The sequence below is a fragment of the Limanda limanda genome, chromosome 12 (genome assembly GCF_963576545.1).
Source record: "Limanda limanda chromosome 12, fLimLim1.1, whole genome shotgun sequence".
In the NCBI taxonomy this organism is placed as follows: Eukaryota; Metazoa; Chordata; class Actinopteri; order Pleuronectiformes; family Pleuronectidae; genus Limanda; species Limanda limanda.
In genome coordinates this window covers 26867804-26878449 of record NC_083647.1, presented here as the reverse complement: position 1 = coordinate 26878449, position 10646 = coordinate 26867804, and the positions used below count along the sequence as shown (strand labels likewise).

The 10646-nt window shown below is 39.5% G+C and overlaps 1 long non-coding RNA gene across 1 annotated transcript; it reads left to right on the top strand.

Annotated features, from left to right (window-relative positions):
- The first annotated feature begins 7725 nt into the window (after nucleotides 1-7725).
- LOC133015995 (uncharacterized) lies at nucleotides 7726-8365 on the top strand. Its single transcript, XR_009681546.1, has 3 exons — nucleotides 7726-7813; nucleotides 7933-8026; nucleotides 8118-8365. It is a non-coding gene; the product is annotated as an uncharacterized LOC133015995 (long non-coding RNA).
- Nucleotides 8366-10646: the final 2281 nt, after the last annotated feature.

The window sequence follows — 10646 nt, the reverse complement described above, 5'->3', positions numbered from 1 at the left end:
GTTTATCTGTGTTTTTAGTTGCAGAGAATGAGGCAGCCAGGGCAGCCAATAAAAAGTATATGTGCTCCCATGCTAAGGGGGTCTGTAGAGACAACTGCCTCCCAACAGAAATCGTGTTTGGAAAGGCTCCCTGTAAGGGAGATGCTTCGTATGTTCAGATGCTCATAAGTCGCAAATGAATAAATATTGTATTTTTGTTTAATTATGGAATTTAAGTTTGTACTGTTTCTTTTTTAGGCCCAAATGTTGCTTAACCAAACCAACCAAACCATAATCCAGCCAAGCTACAAGACTTGCCGAGTATCACAGATGATGGGACAGACAGAAGACATCGTTGTGGAGGATTTGCTTCGGCTGACTTGTTGCTGATTTGAATGCAGCTGCAATGGCTGAATAAATATTACATTGAGCATCTACATCCCATCATCTTTCATTCATTTTGATGTGAAAACATCTACATATCTGTCTCGTCTCAAAGTTCATACTTTATTTTCACTGGTGATTGCTTCTTAACGTGATTTGTGGTTCATATGAAACATGGTTGGCAGAAGCAGACAATCATTTTGGGTCCCCAACAAAAAGGAAATGAAAACATGACTTTAACCAAAACATTAACATAGAAATAACAATTCTAGATTGATGTGGTGATAAAACATAATTCACAACATACTACCTTGATATGTCACCTAAAAAGTGTTAATTTTGCCAAATAGATATAATTTCGATCAACCAATGGAGACAAGAGGTTAAAGTAGGAATCTCAGTTATCTGAGAAAAAACAAGTCTCTCGACAGTCGACTTTGGTCTTCCTAGGATCCTCAGTAATACAAAAACCAAAAAAGTGACATTCACTGGAGTTCATTAGATAACTTAAGTTTTTTAAGGGATAGTTCACTGAAAAATGAAATCATCTATTATCTAATCACCACGATGCAGATGGAGTGGTGGGGGAAGTATTTGAGTTCACAAAACACTTCTGGAGTCTCAGGGGTAAACAGTGTTGCAGCCAAACTGATCTTTATTTCTTGGTCTGCAGAGCCTATGTGATCCTCAAGCCAAATCTTTCTTTTCCTCTCACAAACCCTTTGTACCTTATTCCCTAACTGAAGAAGTTGGTTTATGATCATTCTTCCATTATGTGAATGTGTTTGATGCGGTGTCTCCTGGACTTTTTTTTAAAGGGCAATAGTTAAGTCACTTGTTTGCATTGTATTTGGATCATGGGTGTGAGAGGGGAGCTCTGAGTTTTGTATCAGAGAATTGTGACATAACAGAGTTTCAGCCAAGCTGGAACCATCAATTTATCCATAACAAGAATACCATTCTGCTTAATAAACTCAGATAACTGATAATCCCACACTCATACATTTCATTTAAAGTAATTCCACACACCAACAGTCACATTTTGAATGGACTAAGACAACAATCACTGACATGGCGGAATCACCTCGTGTCTGTCATTTAATTTTCTTCACAACTACTCATCCAAATTTAATTTAAACGTGGTGCGTCGAAATTGAGCTGAGGGCCCTTGGAGGTTCAATGCCGACTTTAACGTCGTTTTAAAGTACGATCCCTGAAACACCAACCTTAACCCTAAACCCCCAATTATTCATATTCGCTCTTGAGAACCAGCCATAGAAAATACTTCACAGTCGACAGTAAACTTCCAAATATCCTTAGCAACACACCCACAGAGTTTGAAGTTTGTAGATTAAGCTGTTGATGAGGAAAAAAAATGGAGAGACAGATGGAGAGACAGGAGAGCTGTTGTAAGTGTGACCCTTTTCACATGGTATATATTCCATGGTATTTTTATTGTTACTTATTTGTTTATTTGACAGGGACAATGTACAGCTCCTTAGCAGTAGCAGGGTTAGCTACAAGCAAATTTTCATGTGCAGTCACTGCGCAGGATTATTGAAACACGGCAGCAATAACAACAATACAATACAAATTGTTAACATTAAAACACCACCACCACAGCAACAACAATAAAAGCACAACATTAGGTCACCACAAAAACAACAAAAACAGGAATTCACAACATTAGGATCAACTGTCTGGGTTTATGTGTGATGGGTACATGATTGGGTGGATTTTAACCATGATCTCATTTTTTATTTAAAACCAGCAAAGCTTTTCCACTCTCTTCTCTCGCTTGGAGCTGAGTTCCAGTCGTTTGTGGCTCTAACAGAGAAGACTGATCTGCCAAGTTTAGTTGATCTGTGCCGTGCTGCACAGTCACCTCTGTCGGTCCTAGTTCTCCTCCCATTGTCTGAGTGCAGTGATATGAATTCTTTTGATGGAGGAGCAGCCAGATCCTTGATCATTTTATACTCTAGAATAACATCAGCAAGAAACACAAAGCTGTCAAAGGGCAGGAGGTCATCTCTTTAATGATGTTACAGTGGTGACAACTTGCTGGCTTTTTGTCCAGCACTTTGAGTGTTTGTTTGTAAAGTGTTTGCAGTGGAGCAAGTGTTGTTTTCCCAGCTTGTGATGCAGCATGACATGTGTGAAAAAATCCTTGAGTGCAGGTGTAGTTTTGCTGCATCTAGAGGGAGCTGGTTTCTAATATACCTCAAGTTCCTTAGATTGAATTTGACAGTTTAACACAGCTGCTGAGAGACAGCTGGGAGTCAAGAGTTGTTCCCAGATATTGAAAATGAGATATGTTGAATTATGTCATTATCATAAGTAAACCTCTGTCAGTTGGATTCTGGCAAAGGGATGGGCTGTCTGAAAGGTAAAAAGACAGTTAATGAGCCAAACACGTATATTTTGATATGCTCAGGGCAGGTTTACACAGTCGTCTGTGAAGATACTCAGTCATCAAGCTCATGTTTGTCCAAAACTGGTTCCATCATTAGCAACTGGACTTGGTTGTAGATACTTGACAAAGTTTCACCTTTGTTGAATGAGACGTCTTGGATGAGAAATGAAATGTCCTAAAGCATAAACCCTTCTGCTCCTGCACAGTCTATTCCTATAGGGCCTTGTGAATCTTGTTCTTGGTTCCCAGAGGAGTCCAGTCTTAGTTTATTATTTTCACTGTTGATCCAATACCATGTTTTCTACAACACTGAGAGACAATAGTAAAGTGAAGAAATTGTCCTTGAATGTAAATTTTGACTGACTGAAATGTCTTCTAACATCTCTGGAGGTTTTCTCAAGGAACAAGTTGTTAGGCTGAAACATCAACTTGTGCATCGTACAAAATTAGCTGAAGAATGGAAATATATAAAAAGTGTACTTAAATAGGAAAAGACCCAAGTTGACAAATGTTCTCATTTATCTGGTTTGACTATGATCCTTGTGCAATTTGTTCCGACGAGGATGAAGGAGACAAGTTGTGAGTTACACCCAGTTCTCATGGTAATTATTCATTATCTAGTTATCATATTATTCGAGGGTAAACAATGTTCCATTGCTACGACAGATTTCCTTCAGTGTAGATGTGAAGGAGAAAAAAAGTGACGGGCAGTTTATTAACTAAAAGACATACATTTTGTCATATCAATCAATATAATATTAAATAAATAAATAATTAATAGAATAATGTTGAAAGATTAAGTATTTTATATGTTTAACATAGAGACTATCAATACCACTTGCTTGAGCTGATGACAGCAGCAATAGAACCCTCTGGTGGTGGTTTGTCTTAAGGTGTGAGAACAATCTACTACTCGATAATTATGGTTTTCAACCAAATCTATTCAAAATTGCTGATATTAAACAGTGACAGAATGTTTTTTGTTACTCATTTTCTAAGTTTTAATTTGGAGATTGAAATAATTAGGGCCTGAGCACTGACAGGCACTGACAGACATGAGGCCCTATTGAAATTGTAAGGATTATTATTATTCAGGCAAATGAATTGGCTTTTTAAGGGCTTTAAAATGCTAAAATTCTTACCAAAATTTGCAGAAAGTTAGAAAGTGATAACAATTTATGTATTCTGGAGGAATTTTCAATGGGCGTCGCAAAATGGTTCAACGGTGCCCCCCGAGACCCCCGGAAGGTGTTCACATTGACAGATCTTCACAAAAACTGATACACATGTGTATGATGACCAGACAAACAAAAATGTCTTAGGAGCAATTTGAAAAATGCTACAGGAAGCTTGCTTTTGTGCATTTAGTGGCCATTTTGGCCGTATTCCACATTTTTACGTTGAGGTACTTGTACCAGGGATTACATCAGATCAACTTCAAATTGAGATGAGTGTCATCAAAACAAGATGGAGATACAGACTTATAAAAGAATGATTTTTTCCTCACACGTTGTGACCGTGGCGTGGCGTCAAAGTTTGATTACACGCCATTAAAACACAATGTTCTGTATCGCGGACATACATTGACCATGAATCCTTTGATGCTGAGCCGTAAACAAACAACCCCACTCCTGCAGTGTCAGTGGTCAAAGATCAAAGGAATCTTTATGTCTTGCAAAGGTTACGTCTCTCTCTCTCACTCAGAATTGGGACATTTCCTCAAACCGTGTAAACATTGAGGTACGGCGAAGGTTCATCCTTCGCCAAAGGAGATGATGTTGTCATAACTCCACTGTGCATTGTCCTATCACCACCAAACTTCTGAATCATGATCAGAGTCCAAGCCTGAACTGCTCTATGTGTCAATATATCCTCAGTCATCATTTATTTTTTTCAGGCAAAACGCATGCAACGCTTCAAAATGCATGTGCTCGGGCCCGCCCAGGGCTGCTTTGCAGTCGTAGAAATTTTAGAAATTGTATTTTATAGTTGGTACTTTTTAGGGTTGAGCAATTCTGGTTAATTATGTTTTGGATTAAAGTATGATTTAAATTGCGTTTTGGATGAACTACAATCTACAACTAGACAACAGCACAAGTGCTGATAAAGAAGATAAAACAGGGTTTGAATGTTATTTTGCCACATTTGAGGTGTTGAACGCTTAAATGATTGTGTTGCCATATAAATTATATGAAGGTAAATATGGAGGAAGAGCATGTCATAACAGAGAGCAAGTCCTGTCCAAACAAATGTAAAAAATAAGATGTGGTAGACAACACCAATATACTTTGGGAAATAAAGAAAACGTAACAATATTTCAACACAAAGATTTTATATGAAATGCAAAATCTCTAAATAGATTAGAAAATGAAAAGGCAGGTTTTGACAGGCAACCCTTACATTTTCCATCATTAGGTTGTTGACTTACAAAGCTCCAGTTGAACCAGTCTGAAATATGCATTATACTAACGACTGGAATTAAATTAGAGACCAACCCATTTCCTCCTATTTCACTCCTCCCCTCCTCACAGGTGAGCAGATATATAAGACAAACCGTCCTGGGTCTAAACATCATTTTGGACACAGTTTCAGAAGAAAGAATGTCTCGTTGTCGTGTTGCTGTGTTGGCGGTCGTCGTTCTCATGCTGCTTTGTGGTGAGTCTTGATACAAATCTGCATGTTTTTGCAGTTCATATCTTCACATTTTTAAAGTTATTTTATCAAATTCACATCTGAAGGATTTGAATGAAAACATTGTAATGTTTATCTGTGTTTTTAGTTGCAGAGAATGAGGCAGCCAGGAAAGCCAATCAAAAGTATATGTGCTCCCAGGCTAAGGGGGTCTGTAGAGACAACTGCCTCCCAACAGAAATCATGGTTGGAAAGGCTCCCTGTGAGGGAGATGCTTTGTAAGTTCAGATGCTCATAAGCCGCAAATGAATAAATATTGTATATTTGTTTAATTATGGAATTAAAGTATGTACTGTTTCTTTTTTAGGCCCAAATGTTGCTTAACCAAACCAACCAAACCAACCGAACCATTATCCAGCCAAGCTACATGACTTGACGAGTATCACAGATGATGGGACAGACAGAAGACATCGTTGTGGAGGATTTGCTTCGGCTGACTTGTTGCTGATTTGAATGCAGCTGCAATGGCTGAATAAATATTACATTGAGCATCTACATCCCATCATCTTTCATTCATTTTGATGTGAAAACATCTACATATCTGTCTCGTCTCAAAGTTCATACTTTATTTTCACTGGTGATTGCTTCTTAACGTGATTTGTGGTTCATATGAAACATGGTTGGCAGAAGCAGACAATCATTTTGGGTCCCCAACAAAAAGGAAATGAAAACATGACTTTAACCAAAACATTAACATAGAAATATTAATTCTAGATTGATGTGGTGATAAAACATAATTCACAACATACTACCTTGATATGTCACCTAAAAAGTGTTAATTTTGCCAAATAGATATAATTTCGATCAACCAATGGAGACAAGAGGTTAAAGTAGGAATCTCAGTTATCTGAGAAAAAACAAGTCTCTCGACAGTCGACTTTGGTCTTCCTAGGATCCTCAGTAATACAAAAACCAAAAAAGTGACATTCACTGGAGTTCATTAGATAACTTAAGTTTTTTAAGGGATAGTTCACTGAAAAATGAAATCATCTATTATCTAATCACCACGATGCAGACACTGCATGAAAAGAAGCGTTTGTGTCAATCTGTGTCGCAGAGAAGTGTTGGCACATCCTTCGGTTAACGACTTTCACACGAATCTGCAGGCAGCAAAGGAAACGCTCAGGGTTCCTGCAGTTGTCAAGCCTGTGAGCTGTTGAGATTTGACCCCCCCTGCTCCAACTCCTAGAGGACGCTTTCACATGCAAATGACAATGCTCTGAGCTTCACAAATGCAAATCAGTTTCCCTGAGAGCAGATAACACCAATGTGTAAGAGGCACCAACAAACTATCTGGCTGAGTAAACCAGGCTTAAAATAAATATTAAACCTGAAATTTTAAATTGTTCTTAAGTAAGTAAGTGTGCTATAATGAATTATATTGTATACCACGAACAAAGGTCAATGCAGTCAAAAGAAATGAAACAATGCACTTTATTTCAAATTTTTATTGTCATCCAATCCTAAATCTCAACAACTGTACAGAGTGGCATGATTACAGTCACTTTTTCAATTGTGCTGGTTAAATGCACAGAGGAAGTGTAAACCACACCTCTACCAGCAAATAAATTATGCTGGGTATGATCATCTGTGTCCTGTAAGCTCCAAACTTCTACTGGCTTTCCATAAAAATATCTGTCCTCCCAAAATACTGGCATCAAATTCACATGTCAATGGCAAACTAAGCTGTTCCATGAATTATAAATGGTACCTTTTCACCACTACTTTCAAAATTGCTATGAAACATTCATTGATTTAATGATTTATTTTTTCAGTGTAATATTTAATCCCCCATGGACTGCACAGTGACAAAACACAGCAGCCGGCTGTTTGGATACAACATACATCTCCACTCAGTTTGATTATTATTTTAAATATAAAGGAGACACAATATAGAGCTTAAATTCCTTCATAATTTGAACTTCAATTGTCTAATTGTTGTTATTAAACTTTCTCAGTATTCCATTAAAACAGTCAACACTTTTATCCAAAGCGACTTACGATAAGTGCATTCAACTATAAGGTTACGAACACAGAACAGCGTGAATCATGTGTGTAAATGTACTAAACACCACAAAAAATAAACCTGGCCTCAGTCAAATACTTAAAATACGATTACAGCATCGAGTGCTGGAGCAGATCTAGTGCATGTGTAAATATGTATGAATTACTTAGATGTAACAGTTTGTTCTCGTTAAGTTTTTTCATCAACGTGACTTTTTTCTGTATGTTTTCACAGCCTCAGCCCCCCCCCCCCCCCCCCCCCCACACACACACAAACAAAGAGGCGTTAGGCTGAGACGCTGAAAGTCCGGATTTAAAGTGCAGAAAATTAAGCCATTGAATGTAAGTAACTGTTTATGAATTGTTTTGGTGTTTTTTTGCTGTGGATCTTCCAACGGTGATGCAGCGCGGCTATTTCCGTTTATTAATAATAAAGTCATGTTACATGTGTTGTTTTCCAGCTGCCTGTCCATGACGTACAAAGACACACTATGAGCCAGTATGATCCGACCAGACCTTACATCAGCATTGAGGAGTTGTCGGAGAAGAAAGAGGGTAAGGTTATATTCATTAAATAATTTTCCAGTTACATGTAAAGGTGTATGTTGTAATTGAACTGTGCTAATTTTACTGAATGTGTTTACAGCTGATTGAAGCGGGACAGATGACATGGATCCATCCTTCCACAGCCAGGAGCCCACCGACCTGTGTCCCACACTTCATATAAGACTGGAAGCTACACTGATCTCACAGCTACACACCACAGACGTCTACACACTGGAGAAGAGTCCCACAAAGAAGTCATGACCCAGAGGCTGCAGAGAAACATTTCAAGCCTCATCTGAGTTTTTGTACAATATTTTTGCTGTATGTAAATAAAGCTTTGACTCCACATATACCTTGTTCACATTTGTTCCCTGTACAATATGTTCACCTATAACATCAAGCATCACATGAATGTTTAGTTTTAATTAACTGCAGTGCTTTTGGTAAAGGCTTACTTATAAATAATAATAAATATTAATATATACATTTTTATTATAAATATTGTGTGGGAGGGGCTTACCCCACTTGCGGAATGCTGTGACCCCACGTGTGCACTGCAATGACCCATAAGGTGACCAATAGCAACACTTCTACCAACCAATCACGAGTGACATTAGTTTCAAGGGTCTGTGGTTTCCTCCAATGGTGAGTAGAGAGAGGTTCTAGCCAGCGGCTGGACTCCGATTCATATGCTAATTAGATCACACGTCGCGATCGGTCCGCGAGGCTCAGCGAGCCCCCCCGCGGCTCTCTCCTTTGTTCTCCAAATCCCCCTTAAGGTCCGCAAACGCCGATAGACCCACCTTGTCTTCACTGGCGAACGCCGAGGTAACATCATGGAAACAGTTGGTTACAGCAGGGGATTAGGCCTGTCCGTAGAGGTTCACTGTGACAATAATACTGCTTTTCGTCTAGTGAGAGGGAGTGGTGGGGGAAGTATTTGAGTTCACAAAACACTTCTGGAGTCTCAGGGGTAAACAGTGTTGCAGCCAAACTGATCTTTATTTCTTGGTCTGCAGAGCCTATGTGATCCTCAAGCCAAATCTTTCTTTTCCTCTCACAAACCCTTTGTACCTTATTCCCTAACTGAAGAAGTTGGTTTATGATCATTCTTCCATTATGTGAATGTGTTTGATGCGGTGTCTCCTGGACTTTTTTTTAAAGGGCAATAGTTAAGTCACTTGTTTGCATTGTATTTGGATCATGGGTGTGAGAGGGGAGCTCTGAGTTTTGTATCAGAGAATTGTGACATAACAGAGTTTCAGCCAAGCTGGAACCATCAATTTATCCATAACAAGAATACCATTCTGCTTAATAAACTCAGATAACTGATAATCCCACACTCATACATTTCATTTAAAGTAATTCCACACACCAACAGTCACATTTTGAATAGACTAAGACAACAATCACTGACATGGCGGAATCACCTCGTGTCTGTCATTTAATTTTCTTCACAACTACTCATCCAAATTTAATTTAAACGTGGTGCGTCGAAATTGAGCTGAGGGCCCTTGGAGGTTCAATGCCGACTTTAACGTTGTTTTAAAGTACGATCCCTGAAACACCAACCTTAACCCTAAACCCCCAATTATTCATATTCGCTCTTGAGAACCAGCCATAGAAAATACTTCACAGTCGACAGTAAACTTCCAAATATCCTTAGCAACACACCCACAGAGTTTGAAGTTTGTAGATTAAGCTGTTGATGAGGAAAAAAAATGAATAGACAGATGGAGAGACGGACGGACACGCTCCACATGAGACGGCCACGAGTCTGAAACCACCACCACGTCGTCCAAATACACAGTGCACCCCTCTAAGTCCCCCAAGACTCTGGTCATGAGCCTCTGGAACGTGGCAGGAGCGTTTCTTAAACCAAAAGGCATAACATTATACGAGAAGAGACCATTTGGTGTAATAAATGCAGACAGGTCACGTGCACGCTCGGACAGCGGAACCTGCCAATATCCTTTCAACAGGTCAAATTTACTCACAAATGCGGCGTGGCCCACTTGGTCAACGCAATCCTCCATACGAGGCAGCGGGAAAGAATCTGGTTTCGTTACAGCATTTAGCTTGCGAAAATCAGTGCAGAACCTGAATGTTTTGTCTGGCTTCGGCACTAAAATGCAGGGAGATGCCCAACTGGAAAAAGAGGGAACAGCAATACAACTATCCAACATATACTTCACTTCCGCATCAAGGGACACACGTTTTTCAGGACTAACGCGGTAAAACCTTTGGCGAATTGGGAGTGCATCACCTACATCTATATCATGTTCAATTACATTTGTTTGAGTAGGAGTGTCACCAAACAGAGATGGGAAGGAACTTATCACTTCAACTAGGTCGTCTTGTTGTGACTCAGACAGATGGCCCAACAGAAGATGTAATTTGTTCAAGGACTCAGAGTTTTTTAAACGACCTTGCTGCACCCCAGCATCAGCGTCGGGCAGACCATCCTCCACCCCGGCAGGCACCGACTGTGGAGGGTAAACCACAGACACTCTACTCACAGAACACACAGGCCGCACAGGCACAGAGGAGGCGGAGACAGCTTCACCTGGAGGGACACGTTCATAGTAAGGTTTCAATAAGTTGACATGACACATCTGGACACTCCGTC